This window comes from Arvicanthis niloticus, chromosome 8, assembly GCF_011762505.2.
Source record: "Arvicanthis niloticus isolate mArvNil1 chromosome 8, mArvNil1.pat.X, whole genome shotgun sequence".
Taxonomy (NCBI): Eukaryota; Metazoa; Chordata; class Mammalia; order Rodentia; family Muridae; genus Arvicanthis; species Arvicanthis niloticus.
In genome coordinates, this window is record NC_047665.1 from 41,624,412 (window position 1) to 41,645,736 (window position 21,325).

At 44.3% G+C, this 21,325-nt stretch overlaps 1 protein-coding gene across 5 annotated transcripts in view; it reads right to left on the reverse strand.

Annotated features, from left to right (window-relative positions):
- Positions 1 to 17,095, reverse strand: part of Elmo1 (engulfment and cell motility 1) — a 506,925-nt gene extending 489,830 nt beyond the window's left edge. For 2 of the 5 annotated variants that reach the window (XM_076939323.1, XM_076939321.1), the window contains exon 1: positions 16,972 to 17,095. The gene's annotated coding sequence lies outside the window, so the exon portion shown is untranslated. Of the gene's footprint in view, positions 1 to 14,006; positions 14,025 to 16,793 lie in introns of those variants that run through there. The other 3 variants (XM_034510333.2, XM_034510332.2, XM_076939322.1) reach the window with 3 other exon arrangements.
- Positions 17,096 to 21,325: the final 4,230 nt, after the last annotated feature.

The window sequence follows — 21,325 nt, forward strand, 5'->3', positions numbered from 1 at the left end:
AACATGGATTCTAGGAACTCTCCCATAATCAGAATTTCTGGTGCCAAGATTCAAGCTTAACCTTTCCAGTGGGTTCTGGTGAGCTCTGTGAATTCATTGGTGACTTCTTACTTCCAAGCATCTAAGCAAGCTACAAAGTCCTACTTGCTATCAGCCTAGTCTAGCCATCTCCCTCGACACTGACAGCTAAAGAGGCCATGAAGCAGGATTCAGACAACAGTCAGTGACAGCCCAGCCCTGATACTAGGTCCTCTTTATCCCTAGTTCAGTCCTTAAACACTAGGTTCCACAGAGCTCTACCAAGAACAGGAATGCCCACTAAGCACTCCTTTGGGCTCAGCCTGAAGGAAAGCATCAACCAAAGAACTCTAGCTGTGTCCCTAGCACTCCTCCTTCCCTGGGAGAGCAAATCACTCCTATATCCCTACCTCTCTGGTTGCCATTAAGTGCTCAAAGAATAAATTGATCAACAAAGTCCATAATGGGGTTCACAGTAGTCCTCAAGTCATCAGGGACACATGAAAGATGGTCACCTGTCCCACGCAGACTCAGAAAGCACACCCTGGTATTAGAAAAGCCAGTAAATTTGAAATTTTAATTATTATGCTAAGAGCAGAAAACACTATGAAGTTTTTGATTGTCATAAGATTTCAAGTGACAATAGCAAATCTTTCCTACTGAAATTAAAAATAGCATGTGTTTCAGATTGCCAGCAAACTTAAGTACAAGAAAAGAGTCACAAGTGGTCTGCAATGTAAGCCCACTGGTGACATATCTATATATATATATGTGTGTGTGTGTGTGTGTGTGTGTGTGTGTGTGTGTATGTGTGTGTACATATATGTATATATATACACACATATATATTTTCTTACATATTGATTAGTTGAAAAAATATATAAGCTTTTTATATTCACTGTACCCTTAACGAGGCCAAAGTTTCTTTTTTTTTAATATTTTATTTTATTGGATATTTTCTTTCCAAAGTTTCTTCTATTCGTTGATGACATTTTTCTTTTATCTTGACCACATACGGTCAAAATTTCTACTTACACAGGAAAAAAAATTTTAAGAGTTTATAAATTTACCCTAAAGAGGTGGCAGGTTATTCCAATCAAGATCGGTAAAAACCAAGATCCTCAAAGATGTTTAAAGGATGTACATGACAGAGTCATGGGGTCAGACCTCAAAACTGACAGTTACAAAATGAATCAGAGTATCATCATGGCAAGGGGAACAGGGTAACTCACACAGGCCTGAGGGTCTAGCTAGTTGATCATAGTATTCTAGAATCCAAAAGGAAGGGAAGCTTGAGAAACCACTATTATCTGAATTTGATTTGAGACTGTGTTCCAAGTGTCCATTTAAAATTTAATCCCACTGCAAAGTGATGAGCGTGTAGAAAGTTAACCTTACGGTGGTATTTAAAGGTAGGAATGACAGGAGATGATTAGAATTAGATACAATAAGTAGATAGAATTAGGTAGATCGTGGAGTGGAGCTCCCATATCTGAACACTTATTATTTCTTAGAAGGAGACGCCAAAAGGGACTCATGTGTACTCTTTCACCTCCCGTGTGCTATATTGAGCCAGCACGGAAATCTGCAGACATAACAGATATAGACCCTCAACCTTGCACTCCAGAACTTTGGGATAAAATAAACTCCTTCCTTTATAAAGTTACTGAGCCTTAGGCATTTTCTTATAGTAATGTGGAAACAGACTAACACAAATGACTAAAGACCCTTCGCTTGGTCTGTGAGAACGGAAAGTTCCAGTGTAAGTGGATGAAAATGAAGTCTAAATCAGAACAAAGCTTTGGCATTTCAGCCAGTTCCCAGTCTACAGACCCAGAACAAAGGTAAGGTCAGTTTCCTTTGAAAATGAGTGCTACCACACCGCCAAAAGTATAGCCTGCTAATGTCTCTCTTCTCATAATGTACCTATACTCAGTGTTTGCACACACTGTCTATGTATTGGAAAGAAGGAACGAATCAGGCCTTTCAGGAACTACTGGACAAAGGCTTTGATGATACCATTTCCAAGAGACCCAAAAGCCCACTGTGGCCCCACTCAGAGAAGGAGCTTATGCAGGTCCAGTGGTCTTAGGAGCCTTAGCTCAGGCTCTGTGAACCTGACAGCATCCTTGGTTATTCCTTCACGTCTGCAGTGAACAACTAGAACAGACCTCTTCAGTGACTGACAGGATCCCCACACTGAGGAAGCAAGGGGTTGTCTATTTGTCTGCGGGGGAACCTGGCTGGAGAGGGTCAGAGCATGTGGTTCCAAAGACCCAGTTCTGCTGTGTTGCTTCCAAAGAGAACTCAGCATTTAAGTTGAAAGTTGCTATGTGGGCGCTTTTTGGTTTCAAAGAAATGGGCTCAGCTCAGCACTTGGACATCAGGATACATCATTCCAACAAGGAAGAGCCCAGGCACTATCAAATTTCAATTGCTAGCTGAAAACCCTGATAGCTACTCCAGATAAAATATGCAATTAAAGTCCAAAAATATAAATTATCAAGGCCACAGTCCTTCCAGAATATAATAAATGAAGTGTGGGCAACCACATATGTGGTAAAGATCCCAACCCTCCAATGTGTGTCACAAATGCCTGGTCACCCACAAGGGCTGGGGAGGAATGAAAAGAAACAGACTTTCCAAGTTCAACACTGGGTGTCTTAGGGACAAAGGTGAAGGGGACAGAAGTGTTAAGGTCTGACCCATAAAAAAGCTTTGACATTCTTGCCAGTTGTGGTCTTCTCTGTTTATGTGACCCAAGGGCTCTGTGAGACAAGGAGATCATTACAAGGCACAAAAACAGTGACCCACTTCAGCAAAGGTAATACAATAGCAGAAAGGTAGTATCCTCCTTTGGCAAGCTCCTGAAGTTCTAGGGTAGATCTATCTGGATGCAGTGGAATGACACTAGGGCAGTAACTGAGACCTCCAGGGTATGGGATACTCCACAGTCAATTCCATGTGCCTCAGTACATCTGAAACAATCTCTGACCATAGCTAGAAGCTCTTTTATCACAATGACCTCAGGAAAAGCTGATCTTCAACATGGGGACAAGGAGAGTCACATGTCAGTTATTCCCGAATGCACTTGAAAGCTGTCCCAACTATGCTATAAAAGAACACAGAGCAAGCACCCATGGGTAACAATGCTTCCTATTATACAATGCTCATTGGCACCTCTTATAGGCTTAGCATGGAACACCTACATAAATCCTCCAGGCTACTAAGGAGGAAAGTCACTGACCAGAAAATAAGGTGACATGAGTATTGCCAGCAAGGGACAATGCTCCAGGAAGGCAGCAGTGGGGAATGCCAAAAGGCTCCCAGAAGACAGGACCATCTAGTAGCATCATGTGGACCAGGCGTTATGAGTTCAAGTACTTCTGAGTCCCTCTCTGTTCAGCAGCAGCCCTATAGACTATGTGATCCTTTCTGTGTGACTCCACATCTGGCTGATATTTGCCCTTCACATTCATCTCTCCCTGATCACAGCTAAGCCAGAATTCTGAGCTCTGTTAACTGCTTGTATAGTCCCTCTCTGTCCCTCTAAAAGCAAACATAGGAAACAGGAAAGTAAAAGAGAGACCACGGCCCTTCTCAACTCATTCTCCCTGAGTCTCTCCTTGTCTGTTTACAGCTCCTTGTCTATTTACAGCTCTCTATTGTGGCAACTATGAAGTGAGCTCTCCCTACATAGAGATTAGCCTGCTGCTGCAGGGCAAATCAGACCATAGCCAGAGACCCTCTTTATCCATGAGCCTCTTCTTTCAGGCTCATCACACAGGACACTCCTCACACCTGCCTGCCAGTTGAACCCAGGACTCACAGAGAAAGGTTGTCGATAAACATTTTCCAAAAAATGAAATAAAGAGGCAAACACACACAGAGTGAACAAGGATAGTGCACAGAGCTAAGAAAAGAGCCACATATGAAAGGATTAGAAAATAAATTAGAAGAAACTAGTAGGATTTAGAATCCATCTCAAGTGCACTGCAAGAAAATCCCTCCAGAATGGGAGAGGGAGCCTAGCAGTCTCTGGCCCCATCCTCTACTGGCTGCCTGCTGAGGTTTGGACTTTGGGTTCTTGATTTTCTTTTCATTTCCTACCTGGACAATATTTCTCTCAAAACTGGAGCCTGGTCCTCTGGATCAGAACCATCCAGGATCTGGCTAAGATGCAGTTCCTGGTTTCTCAAGAGTCTGAGGTCTTCTCAAAACTGAGAACCACAGATCCAGGTCCTCTATCATTTGTACAAACTGTCATACCCACACTGAATCACTCCTTTAAACTGCTGCTAAAAATTTGAAGAATTTAAACTAATGAATAAATTCTATTAGAAACTGTCAGATTCTAAAAGTAGTAGTACCAGCAGCCATATTGTGACCAACCTAGAACGATTTAGGCATGGAAGCCAGGAAGAGCTTATCACAGCATAGATGTTGATTACCCTGTCACTCCTCAGGGAAAAAACATGGGTATCTCTTGTTGTCTCATAAATAAGAACCCAGATCCATGGTCCCCCTCAGCCTGCCTCCCCAGTTTAACATAAGGCTGTGGTTCACCGGTCTGAGAACTCTGGACTTTAATTCCTGCATAGCCAGAGTCTACCCCTTTCACAACCTTTGACAAGAACACTTCCTTTTCCCCAGTAAAATCCATTCCATTTCTTTCCTATATGCTGACAACATCAGTTGTCCTATTACAGGCCCTCGTAGAACCAATAATTTCATATCACATTCCTCAGTCCCTTTGAAATGTCCCATACAGGGGCTAGAGAGATGTTTCACTAGTTAAGAACACTTGTGATTCTTGCAAAGAGCCTGGTGTTCCATCCCCAGCACCCCCATATGGTGGCTCACGACCAAATGTAACTCCCCTTCCAGAGGATCTCATGGAGTCTTCCAGACCTCTGCAGGTACCAGACCTGCATATGGTACACACATGCAAGCAAGCAAAATGCTCACATACAGAGAATAAAACAAGCAAATCTTTTTAAGAAACATCAATATACAGTTCTAGAACCCAATGATGAATGTACATTTATTGTCTAGAAGTTGTGTGTATGGTTGTGTGTGTGTGTGTGTGTGTGTAATTCTGGAAGAAGGCCTACTAATAATACAGACTGAGCTGGCACTAAATAAATATGTGTGAATGGGCAAATGAATTTATAATAAATTTCAGTTACACACTGAGGGCAAATCTGGATTCGGGAGCCATTAAGAATGTAAGGTGGCCAGGCGTGGTGGTCATTTTTAATTTCAGCAACCAGGAGGTAAAGGCAAGCAGATCTCTGAGTTAGAGACCAACATGATCTATGGAGTGGGTTCCAGGACAGCCAGAGATACACAGAGAAAGCCTCTCTCAGGAAAAAAGTAAGTGCATGTTTTTCCTTCTCCTGAAAGTCAAAAGCTCTAATGTGTGTCTAATAGTAAGGACTGGCATGTCACAGTGGACTCTGCTACACATGGCCCTAAATACTGTCTTTTGCTTGTTTTTCAAATGGATGAACCCAACTCTTTCCATATAATTTATAGATTTGGAAACAAGATAAAATCCATTATTAAGGCTGGTACTGGTCCATTTCTCTGTGCATTCGTCTGATATGGTCATGAACCATTGCCCTTGAGAGAGACATGAACTCTGAAATAAAAACTGACCGGGAAATCTTCACAATGACTTCTTATATTCCATCCACTCTCACAAGCCATAACCGACCTCAGACTTTTTCACTGTATACCTTCATATGCTAACCTTATCAGCAACACATCCGAGAAGATTCTAAATGAACCTCAGTCAGCAGTAATTTCAGCAAAGTGTGTCTAGTACACAGAACGATGTCTTCTGGGAACAGGAATCTCCATTCTGCCTTCTTTTCTCTGCCTTCTTGTAAGCAGCTGGCTACAGCTGGGGTGATGGCTAACTGACATGTCTGCTCTTCCACATGCTCCTGTGGTGGCAAAACTCTTAAGACAAATGGCTTCTCATCTGTGGTCACCAAGAGCTGTGATCCACTCCACGCAGTGTTCCAAAGCCACATGCTCAACCAAGATAAAACTGAATATCAGAAATGGAGGAGACAGAGACGCTGACAGCTGGAAGTGTCTCCTAAGATAAACTGCAGTAAGGGCGCAACAGTGAAGTGGTAAATGGAGCCAAGGCGCTTGGAATCTTTAAATTGTTGGCTACATTGAGTATGTTGACTGAGAGCAGAATTCCTCAGTTTCACCAGAACCCTGCATCTCATGAAAACAAACCTTTCTATGACTCTTTAAATAAGTTTGGCACTGGATTCTCTTTTATGCTATGTACTGAGCCTGACAGACAGGAAGGAAGCCCCGCTGCATGAACGCCTGCAGAAGCTGAAGGATTCTCACCATTCTTCTTGAGAACAGAAAGGGACTGAAATTTTTACCTACTGAGGATCGTATGTAATTTGTTGTGTTCATCCAAGACCTGCATCCAGTGCTTAGCTAAGAGGCTTTTCATGACTGCAGGAATGGTTTCACTTCCAAGCAGTCTGTAGACTACCTTTCCAATGACACATCTCTGTCTTAAGTCTATGCTTCCATTTATGATAGTTTAGTGACTAAACTGGAGTTTATCTTTCTTTTAATCCACTCAAAATGAGCTCCTGAGGAAGGCACTAGTAAACCTGTATGCTAGCTGCTGCCTTCCTGAAGGAACTTACAGAGAAGAGTAGATACCGAAACAAACAGTGGCCAGAACAAGCAAATAGAATGAGGAACAGCGGCTGTGGCTTGAAGTAGACATAGAATGAAATATCCTACATGGAACATTTTTAAAAGTGAGAAAGTTGCTACAATTACTTTTGCTGGAACAACAGAACTGTGTGGGTCTGTCCCTTCAGAACATGGTCCTCCCCTTCTTCCCTTTCTGTTTTATGCTCAGAGTAACTTTGAACCTGGCTGACATTCTAATGAACCAGTTTTGGTTAAGAAGAAAGTTGAACACCTTGCACCCACTCACATTCCACTGAAACTTTAAGCAGTCACTTACTTTTAAGAAGTTTCTAAGTGATTCAAAGGGGATGCTTATGAAGTGTTTAGGGACCACTGAGCTTCCTTTACAGACAACATAACCCTATAAAACACAGTTCTTCTGAATTAAATGCCTGCCCAATGCTACTTACTAGGATTCCACTACCTTGGGAGTTTCTCACAGAGTTCCTGTCTGTAGTTGGACAGGTGTAAACAGCCGTTTTCCCTGGAATCAAGAGTTGAGGATCCCTGAACAGCATCTTCCAATCTCTGTCCTCAGTGGAAATTAACAATGAAGTGAAATTCCAGGTGAGCTGGACTTCCATGAGTTTTTATTTGAACACACCAGATCAATAACCTCATCTCTTATGTTGGTTCATTTGATTTACAGCCGAAGATATTTATCCTAATGTGGCGATTTAAATTTCTGTTTCTGAAGCAATGATGTATGAAGCAAAGTCTAGTTGAACTTTTAAGAGAAAGGGTTCAGGCCTCTTAAAGAAAATCAAACGATCAATGTAGGTCTTTAAATGGATATAGCAAGATGTTGGTGTTAAAAGCCTGCAGAGAAAACACTGATAATACCAGTGGCATCGGCGATAACAACAACAAAAGCAATGCACCAAACTCACCTCGAAACCAGAAACTATGGATTTACATTAACTCCATCTGACAGATGTGAAAACTGAGACTGAGCAACAGAAGGAATTTCCCCTCCCCAGCTGACTCTTGAAAATTAGCTACAATCCTTAATTAACAAGTGCATGTTTGTTTAGTTCCAAACTTCAAAGAATCGTTCTTCTTTTCCCAAATCCAATCAGTCATCAATCCTCCATTTGTTTTCTTCAGTGGGTGGCTGATACACACTGTCCCCCTTCCCCTCTGTCTGCTCTGGCTGGCAGCCAGCTGTGGGGTCTCAGTAGGGAAGTGGGGGTGGGGCAGCCTTTCCTCATATCAGGCTTACTGTGGTATTTATTTGTTCCTTTCCCCAAGACTGGATGTTTACTTGAGTATAGGTCTAGAAGACAGAAGCTGATAAAGTGTCAACCTTCCTTTGTTCCTCCTGCCTGCTTCCTGTCTCATCTTTTGTCCAGACTACAATGGGACAGAATCCTCACTAAACCTGGATTGCCTGTTTTCCTTGCCTAAGAGACTCAGCTTTCCTGTCCATTCAACTCAATGTTTAGCTCCCAGCAGAACCCACTCTTGGCCTTGCTCAAACATTCCTGCACTGCTGAACTCCTGGAACAATCTTTCTTTAATAATAACCTTTCTACGTCTTTTCCAAATGATAACCTGTGTACTTTTCTTGTGATCTACAAACCTGAAGTACTGATAGTTACAATTATCTCTTAACTGATCGTCTTATCTCATTCATCCATCCCTAGCAAAGCTCCAAAAGTGGAGTCCCTATACCACAGAACCTACAGCACTGTACAAATGGCGGTGGCACAGCTGACTGACGGAAGGATTATGATATGGGTGAAGTCTTGTGACAGGCTAAGCCTAGAAATAATAGTTTAATTTAAAAGTTTTTATACGCACTTGGGACCCTTATTTATTGAGTGTGTGTGTGTGTGTGTGTGTGTGTGTGTGTGTGTGTGTGTGAAAGAGAGAGAGAGAGAGAGAGAGAGAGAGAGAGAGAGAGAGAGAGAGAGAATTTTGTTTAAATGCTGAGGACAGAATTCAAGGCTTTGTTCACCCGGAGCACACACTTTATTCCTTAGCTCTATCTATTCAACATTGCTTTTATAAAATATAATTTAAAAATAAAGCTTTTTATATGCTTCTCTCATGCAAATCCAGGCAGATGTTTTTCAAACACTCTGAGCCGAAGATTAAATAATGATTAGGAAAATGGCTCCAGTGAGTCTCAGCCACTTGCTGGGAGTGGAGTGGGTCCAAAGAGGAGGCAAACGAATTCGTTCCTGAATAAAAATTTTGGTTTTAACATGGCTCCCATTCAATGAAGGTGACAAGTGTTAGAGAAAATAGAATATAGCAGCTGACATCATTATTCCACTGCTTCAAAGGACCCTTCATTATTAAGTGAAGCGTGCGCGCATGTGAGCGCATGCACGCACATATGTGACACTTACTACAGGAAAGAATATGTCTCATTTCTCCAAGCCAAAATGTTTAACTACTAGTCACCAAGTGGCCCATAATTGGTGTAACTAAGGTAGCAATCCACTAGAAAAATCTAGGGCACCATAGGCAGGGTAGTGTGGGGGTGGGCAGGAGTCAAGTTGAAACCAGCCTTACTGAGTGTTGTTGGAATTCACTCTTCACACAGCCAAAAATGTGCAGTCTGACCAAAGTACTCCACTGGCTCAACTTCCCAAGCCACATGTCTTCTGAAGGCCATGGGCAAAGCCAGCTGCGGTTTATGCATTTGGGTTAAAGAGCCCCAAAACAGAAAAAAATATTATTTTGAAATGCATTATACTTCAAAATTAAGGGTAATTGTGTGTAGCAGCCTGGAAAATATATCTCATGCAGTACACTCAGCCACTGAAGCCCAGAACACAAAACTGTGGTGCTCCAAATGCAATCTCAAACTGAAAAAAAAAAGGTACAAAGGGCGGAAGGAAGAAGGGTGGAGGGCTGCTACAGGCTGTGACTCGGAGCAGGCTGCTGACTTGTGGAAACGGTTAATAACCAACTCACCAATAGGTTCTGTGTGGCAGAAAACACAAGCTATTGCTCTCAGCACTACAGCAGCCAGAGGAGGCAAGTAGAAAGTTGACATATAATTACATAAGAAAATAATGCCACAAGATTGCACAGAAATGTATTACCCAGAATGAGAAAGGACTTCATGTAAGCCAATGCCTTTAAAGTTTCTCCCTGACCTGCTAGAGGTCCTAAGGCACTGATGGAGGATCCATATCCATTATCAGCTAATCAGCCAAGGGGCATTTGCCCAGCACAGGAGCAGATACCTTCCTCAGTTACTGGATTCCAAACAGACACTTCTTTACCTTGTGACTGGGCCTCTGAGTCATGCTGACAGCTCCTTACCACCCCACTCCATCCATTCACCCTCTTAACTGTTATGTAAAGGTCACAGTTAGTTCAGTAACCAGTGGCCAAACTCAAAAACTTGCTAGGAAACAGGGATAGCTTTTTTCTGCCTGGGCTACAGGAAAGTGAGTAAAGTCTCACCATTTGACTCAGGAAGATAATTGCAGTTTAGCGGTAAGGGAAGTTAAGGAGGACACTAAAGCAAATGAATGAACATAAAGGGCGAGGTCCCCATCGGTGAGTTCACTACCTCGGTGTAGGCTCCAAGGAATAGCCAGTGACAGAAAACTGGGGCAGTCCCAACTCCAGCTGAAAGTCTGATTAAATTACAAGCAATTGTTCTGATCTCTTCAGAAAACAAAACAGAGGTTTTCAACCAGGCCAGGGAGGAGAGGGGAGGGCTGGGGTTGGCCTCTGAGCCACAGACCTGCAAAGGGTGGATACAGCTTTGCTTGTTCCTAACTGAGTGGTGATGTTGGGTACCTAGTGAACAGAGAGCAGGGAAGCTGGTGGTCATTCTGCAATGCATGGGGGAGTCCTCAAACAGAATTATTTAGTTCCAAGTGTCAATGGTACCAAGGCTGAGACCTAAAATCAAGGGCAAATAAAAGAGATGGTCTGTAAGTAGAAAACGCAGAACAGCAGCACTGCCCAAGCAAGAGCCATCCTGCTCACTGGGCTCAGGTTTCCAGTTCCCTCCGTGGGTATTATTAGTTCATAGTCAGAAAAGGCAAAGCTATAAGCTGACAAGTGCATCATGAAGTATATTCCCCTGACAACTGGTTCCCTCCCAGTGGGTTCCACAAATTTGCCTGCACCATAATTCATCCACATTTTTTTTTAAAGTGGGTGGCTAAAGAATACATTTTCCTTGGCAGAGACCTCCCACTTCTCTCGGATTAATAAATAGCCCTCATCCTTCAATTTTGTGATCTTGGCTGATATGAGAGGCCACAGATGCATCTAGATTCAAGTCTAAAGGCACCTTGAGAATGAAATATGCAGAGAAGGATCAACTCTGAAATTCTCCACCTCAAGAGCTAGGTGTCATGGCAACCTGGGACACAGCCCTCTGAACTAAGGGCATTTCTTTTGTTGTTTTTCTTTCCACGACAATGAGACTCAAACCTAAAGCCTCACGTAGGTCAAGCCCAAGTAATACCACTGAGCAGTACCTCTACCTGACCTGAGGGGCATATCTTACTTATTTTTACATTTAAAACATTTTTAGTTTATTTTGTGTGTCTGTGTATGTATACATGTGTGAGAGTGTGGGTGCACATGTGTGTTCATGCGTGTGGTAGCCAGACGAAACCCTCAGGTGTCATTCTTGGTTTACTCCCTATTTTTTTAGACAACATCTTTAAGTGACCTAGAACTTCCCAGTTACTCAGATTCTACATGAGACTAGTAAGTTTCAGGTCTCCCTCCATCTCCCCCACTCCAGGTTTTTTTAATATGAATTCTGGGGATCAAACTCAGTTCCCAACATTACAAAGTCAAGCACTTTACCAACTAAGCGGTATTCTCAGCCAGCTCTGGTTACATACAGGAGTAGAGTCGTCTCTAGATACCAATGTGCCATTGCACCAATAAGACAAGGAACTAACAAGAATATATAATGTGGTGTGAAAAGAAAAAAGAAAAAGAAACTAAAGTAGAAAAACATCAGAAGAGTTGAATATAGTTTAGTTCTAGAGCCCATGACCCCTGCGTCATGGGATTGCTCTAGACACCATCTATAAAATGGATAACACCATCCTGCTGGTGACTCCCTACTCCTTCCAAAACAGCATGCCACAGGGAAGAGGGCCAGCCGTGGATGAAGAGCCACACTCATCTCATGATCCAATCTTACTGACGCAGTGCTTCATAGCCTCACCTGGGCACCAATCCCCCAGCCGAAGGCTGCTTATCCAGAAATACTGCCCACCCAGCACAGCATGCTAGAGTAGAGCAAGTAGTGGTTTGCCAGCATTTTCTACTGACGAAAGCTGTGCTCTCTGCATTAACTGTGACAACTAAAATAGTCCAACTGGAGCTTCAATTCCTAAAACTGAGATTCCAATTATAATCTGCTCAGATTCTGGAAACCAGTGTTTGTGGGGGCCAGGAACACAAAGAAACATCTACTATTTATACATGTGACTAATTTCTCAGCTCAGCACTGGGCCAGGTTGTTGCTCTGGCTCATTCCGTTTGATGAGACAGCATTCCTTCACCCACACATATTCCTACCTCAGTATACTTAACTGTTCACCTCACTGGAGGCTGCTGACAAAATTCTGTTCGACTTGTACCTGCACCCATGGAGGTCTGAAAACACAAGTGGTTAATGTAGTCATTCATTGTGGCAGGGCTTGGCAGGCTCCAGTTCCGTCTACTACAGATAAGTTGCCATTGTTAACACTCAGACAACCTAGATTACCCAGGAAATTGAGCACAGCAGCCAATCTATGCACGGCGTATGCAGACTGGCTTTGCTGAACCTAAATGCACTATGGTGCAGAGTGGAAAGCCTTCTGGGGCCACACATACCACTAAAACCTCACTCTGTCTGAATGGATGGCCTTCATGACCCTTCTGATTCAGACACTGCTTGTTCTTGGTCTTTGACTTTGTTTTTTTGGCTAGTCAGTCTTAAGCCCAAGTCAGCACGAATACCTGATCTAATGTATAGCTACTACCAAAAACAGAATGGCTGCCTATGCAAATCTCCAAAAGTAATTATAATCATGCACATACCAAAGACCAGGGATAAAATAGGAAAAGAAAGGTTCGAGTGAGTAAATTTCCAAAAGCTCACACTTGGCCAGAAAACAGTGGGTGGTTTTGATTTCCTTCTAAGAACAGTGAGAGCTACTGAGGTTTGTTCAACTCTGCACCACAGCAGCAAAGAACTGGTCACTTGGGTCCCCTGTCCTAAAATGGTGGTGGGATCTGGGCCAAGCACAGTGTCAAATTCTATAAACAATAGCATTTTTAGGGTGAAGGCAATGGCTGACATTGTATGTGGTTTAACTGGAAGCAGTGTCTTTCACTATTTTACTCTTAACTACTAAACTGTTAACTATCAAACTAACAGTATTTTGTAAAAGGGAAACAGCTAGACGCTTCTGAAAGCATAGCCCCATGGATTCTTTTCCATGAGAATTCTTGGCAAGTTGATGAAAAAGATCTCAAATGCCCTAGAATTATTAAAGCATATTTTTAAAAACTCAAACCCCATATGGCGCTATGCATTCAGTACATAAGAGTCAAAGTCTGTTTTCTGTGGCGCTAAGGAGAGAACCCATGAACTGGTGCATGCTAATCAAGGATGTTTTTACATTTCTAGCTGGTCTTAAACTAGCAATCATCCCAGGCTTGCTTCTAATTCAAGATCCTTCACCCTCGACCTCCTCAGAGGACCAGCCTTCTGCTTGCTTCCATTTGTGTTTTAGATTGCTGATCAGACCTGCTAAGTAGGTATCAGGCTCTCCTCCTAGGCTACAACCTTAAGCAAACAAAGCACTGTGTTCGTTGACTTGAACTGGTGTTACACAACTCTTGCAGCAAACACTTGAGGCTTTGTAAGGCAGAGAGGTTTAGTAATCTCCCACCTTCTCCAAATTCAACAGGATGTCTAAACCAAGCTATCTACTTGGATGGCTGCAGGCATTGAAGAGTGGTTGCAGACTTCAGTAAGAAACCTTCCTGCCCACTGTTCTGGATCAGAATGGCGAATACTATGTTGCCAGGAATGATCCCTCTGAAGCTTCAGGCCTGGACCAGGAGATGAAGTAAGCACGTGTGCACTGATGTACCTTGCATTGCCCCCAGCCACATCCTCTGGGCCAGAGCTTCAAAGCCCTCCCTTCCTGCACACACCTCTCCCCACCCACTCACACCAAATATCCAGAGCAAGCAAATCACTTGAGAACTCTCCGTTGCAGTGCTGACATTTCAGAAATGCTCACCACTCAGCAGCTCCTGAAGAATCCCCTGGTCTGCCTACTTCTCTCCCTTGCCCAGGCCTTTCTCTGCTTCATCTGTCTTCCAGCTTTTCCCTCTGCCTCCCTCTCCTGGCTCAGCAAGCAAACTCTTCTCTGCCTTCAATCTGGCTTCATCCCTGTGAGGGAGACAGTGGGGGACAGGGTGCATATGTGCGTTTCTTGCTGCTTCTGATAATGTCTGTCCTCCAGTGGAACATTTCTTAGGCTTAAAACAACACAAGCTTTGAAAGACATCTACCAAGGAGAGAGGGGTTACAGCAGATCAGGAACAGTTGGGCTTTTAATAAAGTGCCCTGCTCTTTATACCCTGACCTAAGCAATGGCCTCTCTATACCTTTTTTCAGCCTGCAGTTCTAAGGGAAGAATCTAACCAAGGCAAAGGGGGTCTGAAAGAACAGTTGTAGAGTGTGGAGGAGGGGACAAGAGTGTGGTAACTGCCAAGCTTCCCACTCCACTGACACCAGAATTATTTCAGTATGTTTCCCAGTGCTCTCTACCAGCATGGACAAGTCTCCTTCTACCAGTCAATAGAATATTCACAAAGCACATTGCTACCCTGTGCTAAAAGCTAATCTAGATCTTGGTAACAAGGTCACCAGCCTGCTCAAACTTCCATCCTACTGAGAGAGACAATAAGATAAACAGATGAATAAATAATGCCAAGGAGTAAAAAAATACAGAGAAGGAAAATGGGTAACACAAGAGGACCCACACAGCTGTCCACCAAGGCCTTTTATACTGAGAGCTGAGTAGAGGCCTGAAGGAGGCAAAGGATGAGTCATCTGAACATGTGAGGGAAAGCTCCTCGGGCAGAAGAACAGCATGTGCAAAGGTCCTGGGGAGACAAAGCAGTAAGCAAGGAAAATGTAAGGAAGTCAAAATTGCTGCAGTTAACAAGAACCTATTGCTGTTGGGGGCATGGTCACCCATCATGTGACCACATAATCTTTGGTCCAATGACTGTTCGGGCACTGAGTTTCCACAGACTACAGTCTCCCCAAGCTTCCTGTTCCCCAGATTTCTCCTGCTTACCCTTCTTCCTCACCATGAGCCCCCACCATTGATGTCGTTCTGTCAGTTTATCATAACTCCATCTAACTTAACAAGAATCAAGTAGCAGATACAGTCACATTTATGCACATTTAGCTACACTTCTGAAAGATGGCAAATGTACCATCGTGACAAGCAGAAGATCAAAAGGTCAGCTAGGAAGAAAGAGGGGAGGGAGAAAGAAAGAAGAAGGTAAGGAGGGATGGCAGGCAAGAAAAGAAAAAGTATGTAGCCTGTGTTACAAGCCTGCAAGTAACCTGGTTCTAAACTCACTCGTATCCCCAGTCCTGTAAATTGAGGGAATGAAAACAGTAAACCTTGAAGTAACCTTGGCAGCTAATGAAGAGGTGAGACACGTGAAGACCATAACCAGAAGCCTTTAGTGGACCGGCTCTACTGCCAGCTTTCCCAATCTAACAATCATTGCATGTAAACTGGATTTTCCAGTCTCAAGTTGCTCTCAAAGATTTTTTTTTCCGTATGTAAACGATAGTTATTTTTGTTTGTACATAAAAGAAAAAATTCAGAAATTCTTCCCTGGTTGCCCTCAAGTCACGATTTTCTTCCTGAATCTTAGGTTGTAGGTACTGGCGAGAGGCAGGAGGTCCACAGACCCTGGGTGCATTTCATTGAACTCAATGAGCCTCGGGAGCTGTCCAGAGGCCCTGGAGCTGTCCCTGCTTGAGGCCAAACTCTGAAGCGTCGGGTCAATCCAAGTCCAACAACCCTTGCCCCAGCTGCCTAGTTCAAAAGGCCCCAGGCAGAAGAGTCAGTGGTAGACAGCCCCCACCCCCGAGGGTCAATGGGAGAGCGCCCCCACCGCAATGACGCGCGCCAGCACACACGCCAGCACACACACACACACACACACACACACACACACACACACACACACACACACACAAATATATGCCTGGCGCGCGCCCGCAGCACAACACGGACTTCCCAACCCCACACAAGCGCACCGCGGCCGGCTGAGTTCTGGGTTTCCTCTTCCTCTAAGCCGCGGGGCTACCGCGGCGCACAGCTCGCTCGCTCCCTCCCCAGCGCCCCACGCCCGCCGCTCTCTCGGGTAAGCGCGCGGTACGCCCCCTCCCACGCCAGCCTCTCCATCGAAGACCCTGCGCCCTCTGGGGGCCCCACAGGGAAGCCCCGCATGGTCCCAGGAGGCGGGTCTTCCCTAGCGAACGCCTTCAGGGGGTCCCCGCAGCCCATCCCGCCCCATCTCGGGAGCGCGCTCTCCGGGGATTCCCCTCCCGTCTGCGACACCCGAGCGAGCCCCGGTGTCCTCGCCGGTAAACTCAAAGCAGCTTCCTGGCTCTCTAGCCCCACGACTGCTGGCCGCAAGGTCCCAGGAGCACTCTGCCAGGTCCCAGCACCCCTACGCCAGTGGCGCAGCCCGCCCGAGCCCCCTCCAGCGGACTCTGCCCTGGCCGTTTACACCGGTCCCAGCACTAAGCCCCATCCGGGCGCAGCCCCCCGGTGTCCGCTTCTCCCCACCCCGTGCCTCTAGTCACTCGGGACGCCCCTTTGCCCAGACCTCCCAACTGCAGCGAGCCCGCAGCCCCCACCCGCCCGCGTCGCGGGGCCCCGGGAGGAAACAAAAGTGTCTCCGCGGCGCCCTCCTCTTGCCCTGGTCCCCGCCCGGGCCGCCGAGGTCAGCGAGTCGGGCGCCACGCCAGCCCAGCAAACTTTACAAACCTGCCCGGGGTCTCAGGACACGGCGACGACGGCTCCCAAAGGCCGGAGCGCCGGGGCAGGAGCCGTAGACCGGTGCCCGAGGCTCTGTTGCCCCTCTCAGAGCCGCGGACGGTGGTGGCTCTGCCTCTATCTCGTGCCCATCCTCGCCCGCTGCCGCTGCCCGAACGCACGCACTTACACTCGGGTCGCCGGCCGCTGCCGCCGCCGGCTGCCGCTGCTCTCACTTCCTCTTCCTTCCTCCTGCTGGCCAGAGACACATCTTGCATCTAGGAGCATCCCGCGAGCTGCCGCGAACTCTCCTCCTGGGCAGCCGCTGCGGAGTTGCCGTCGCCGCCCCCAGCACCTGCGCGCGGACACGCGTTGTTGGCGCGTTTGCTTCCCGCCCCCTCACTGCCGCCCGCCCCGCTGCACAGTGCGAAGGACCGGGTGCCCACGACTTTTTTTAAGTCCCCCTACTTAAAAAAGAGGGAAATGTCACACAGTATGCACACCTCAGCTCTGCTATAAATAGTGTAAGCTGAGCATGACTTCTCTGATGAGCTCAGAAACCGCGTTTTGCAGGCATTAATTAACTTCGTCACCCTCGAAGCGCCACCTCTGGGGGACAGAAAGCTCATGGTACCCTTTTGAAGGTTTCATTTTGGACACCTTATTTGAGATTTTCCACCAAAGGAAAAAGTTCATTGGGCTGTTTTAAGTCCTCGAAAAACCTGCTGTATATGCCTGGACCCTATCTTTCTTTGCTCCGGGGCAACAGGGCCAAAATAACAGACCATTTCCTTCTCCATCACCTATGAATTTACTGGTAGTCTAAACTGCAAGCTTTTCTTCAGTGAAGCCAGAGACTCCCTTGTGTGCTATGGCCTGGCATAAAGCAACATGCTGTACCCTGAATTTGTGATTTGTGGTTATTGTATTATTGTTGAAGTCATGCAACGTACTTCACTAATTTTCAAAGCAGAAATTAAACAGTTAACTCCCAACCTAGCAGGCAGGAGAGAAGTGACAGTTGGAAAGTTTAAGAGAAACTTCTGTCCTCTCCGAATTCAAAATTCTGTGCTGGAGGCCCTGGAGAGGGCAGGGGGTTGCTGTGCATAACCTATATCTCTAGAAAAGAAGGGGACCTAGGGGTACACCATAGAAGATATCAGAATCTAAGAGAGAAAGCAGTACTTTCTTTCTATTAATCATCAGAATATTTAAATATTAATCGTGTGCTAAACTGACATTAGCAGCGATTAGGGATTTAGTGGGGAAAACCAAATAAAACAGCTTGTTTTTATATTGATTTTATCATTTCAATACATAATAGTTTTACAGTTCCTATGTAATAAATCAGACAGTGTATCAGGTTAGGATGTGTGTATGTGATTACAATTAATTTCACCAGATCTTTTTATTGACATTTCATACTATATTACTAATCATTCTTTTCCCCTCCCCAAACTCCTCCGAGAGGCTACACATTTCCCCAGCCACCTAATTCCATGCCTTTTCTTTCTTTAAAAAATAAACAAGTGGGACTGGAGAGATGGCTCAACAGTGAAGAACACTGACTGCTCTACCAGAGATCCTGAGTTCAATTCCCAGCAACTACATGGTGGCTCACAACCATCTGTAATGGGATCCAGTGCCCTCTTCTGGTGTGTCTGAAGACAGCTACAGTATACTCACTCACATATATAAAATAAATAAATCTTAAAGAAAACAAAAATAAAAAATAAACAAGCAACCGAAAAGAAAAAACAAAATAACAAATAATGATAATGATAATAATACAGGAAACACACACTTGTTTAAAAACTTAAAAACACAAAAGTGAGAACCAAAACATACAAATAAAGACCAATAAGACAAAACATGCCCAAACAAAACAATTTGAGACAATAAGTCTATAACAATAGGATTGAGTTCATCTCGTGTGGGTTCATCTCGTGTGGGTCATCTAGTGCTAAGCATGGGGCTAGCCTGAGGAGTGACTAATACATGCTGTGACACTCCACTGGAGAGAACTAATTTTTCTTTGGTAACAGGTGTCAATTGAAAATAGCTTCTAGGTTAGAGGTGGGATCCTGAGTCCACTTCCCCCTCTCAGTGCTGGGAATCCATCTGGCTTAAACCCATGTAGGCAGTGAGTGCTGCCACAGACTCTGTGAGTTCATACATAAACATTCTGTGGTATCTGAAGGACAATTTTCTTCGTTGGTGTTCTGACAATGGCTCTTACGTTTTTTCTCAGTGCTCCTGTGCCTCATTTCCTAAACCCTGAGGTTGAGGAAGATGCCCCGTTTAGGACTAAGTGCTCCAGAATCTCTCACTCTGCATATTATGCAGCTGTGGGTCTCTGCTAGCTCCCATCTATTGCAGAAAGAAGCGTCTCTGACGGTTGCTGAATGAGGCACTGAGATGCTATTATAGCAGAAGGTCATTAGGAGTTATTTTATTGCTATGTTCTGGTAGGAGAACAATACTATTTGGTTTTCCCCAAGCCTATCCAGTCTCGTGTTCTTGACCACGTGCAGAGTGTCAGGTATACATTCCATCTCATGGAGTGAGCATTAGATCCAAGCACAGAGTGGTTGGTTGCTTCCACAACAGTTGTGCCTCTGTACCACCAGCATATCTTGCAGGCGGGTAACCATTGGAGATCACAGTGTTTGTCACTGGGTTGCTCATTACCTTAGTCTTCTAGTAACCTGCAGAGTATCTTCTACTTAGGCGCCAGTTCAACTTTTTCTGTTCAATGAGATATGTAAGTGTTGTTTTCTAGCAATGAGATCTCATTGTCAGTTTATGCAGAGCAACCAGTAATAGCCTTGGCAATAGCCCTGTTGACCAATGCCCGGCCCTGGATCTTTTACTTGGGGGGGAGGGGAAATGTCTAATTGGGACACTGACTCCTCCGTTGTTTGGTGACTTCATTTACATTTGTTTCATATGTATGCGTATTTGGGAGGTTTCCATATGGCCCTTCACATGGCCTTATTATTAGCTGTCCCCACCTAGCCCCCATATTTCCTACTCCTCCCTCATTCAGTACTCCCACTCCAGTCTCTGCCCTGTCTCTTCATAACAACAAATTCTATTTATTTATTCTTCTTAGGGAGATCCTCTCCTCTCCCCTAATTTCTTCCTGGGCATCTAGCCTCCGTAGTTACATGATCGTAGCATTCATATTGAAAACCTAAAACCTAACATTCACATATGAAAGGAAAATACAGTATTTGTATTTTGGGAGCTTGGTCACCTCAGGATGACTTGTTTATTAGCTGCATTCATTTACCTGCAAAATTTATGATTTTCTTAAACAATCAAATAATATTCCTTTGTATAAATGTACCACATGTTCATTATCCATTCATCAGTTGATAAAGCTCTAGGCTGTTTCCAACTTCTGGCTATTATGGATAGAGCAGCAGTGAACATGAGTGAGCAAGTGTTTCTGTGGTGGAACATTGAATCCACTGGGTATATGCCTAAGAGTGGGATACCTGGATCTGTTTCAAACTTCCTGAGGAGCCATGACACTGATTTCAATAGTGGCTGTAAAAGTTTGCACTCCTACCAGCATGGAGGAGTGTTCCCATTTCCTCACACCCTGGCAAGCACAAGCTGTCATTTGTTTTATTGATCTTGACCATTCTGACTGGTGTAAGATGAAATTTCAAAGCAGTGTTAATTTGAATTTTCCTGGTGACTAATGACAGTGAACATTTCTTTAAGTGTTTCTGAATCGTTTATGTTTCATTTTCTGAGGACTCTACTTAGTTCTGTATCTTAGTTTTTGTTATTTTTTTTTTTGAAGTCCAGTGCTTTGAGTTCTTTATATACTAACCCTCTATCAGATACATAATTGGTAAAACAATATTTTTTACATTGTGTGGTTTACCACTTTGTCAGAATGACAGTGTCATTTGCTGTATTTGCTTTTCAGTTTCATGAGGTCCCATTCATTAATTGCTGATCTTAGTGCCTGTGTTATTGGTGTTTTGTTCAGAAAAGCATTTCCTGTGCCAATGAGTTCAAGACTCTTCCCCACTTTCTCTTCTATCAGATCCAAGGCATGTGATCTTATGTTGAGGCCCTTGGTCCATTTTGAATTGCAGGTTGACAAATCAGTGTCCATTTGCATCCTTCTGTGTGCAGCCACTCAGTTTGACCAGCATGGTACCATTTGTTCCAAGTGATGTCTGTTCTCCAATATGTGTTTTTAGCTTCTTTTTCAAAAATCAGTGTCCAGAGGTATGTGGATTTGTATCTGAGTCTTCAGTTCTATCCCAATGATTCATGTGTTTGTTTTAATGCAAATACCATGATGCTTTTTTATTACTATAGTTCCATAGTACAGCTTGAAGTCTAGTATGGTAATACCACCAACAGTTTTTTCATTATTCAGTAATGTTTAAGCCATCATGTGGTTTTGCTTTTTTGTTTATTTGTTTGTTTTTAAATGTTTTTTTATAAAGCTGAAATTTGTTTTTCAATTTAGATAAAGAACTGTGGTGAAATTCTGATGGGATTTGCATTGAATC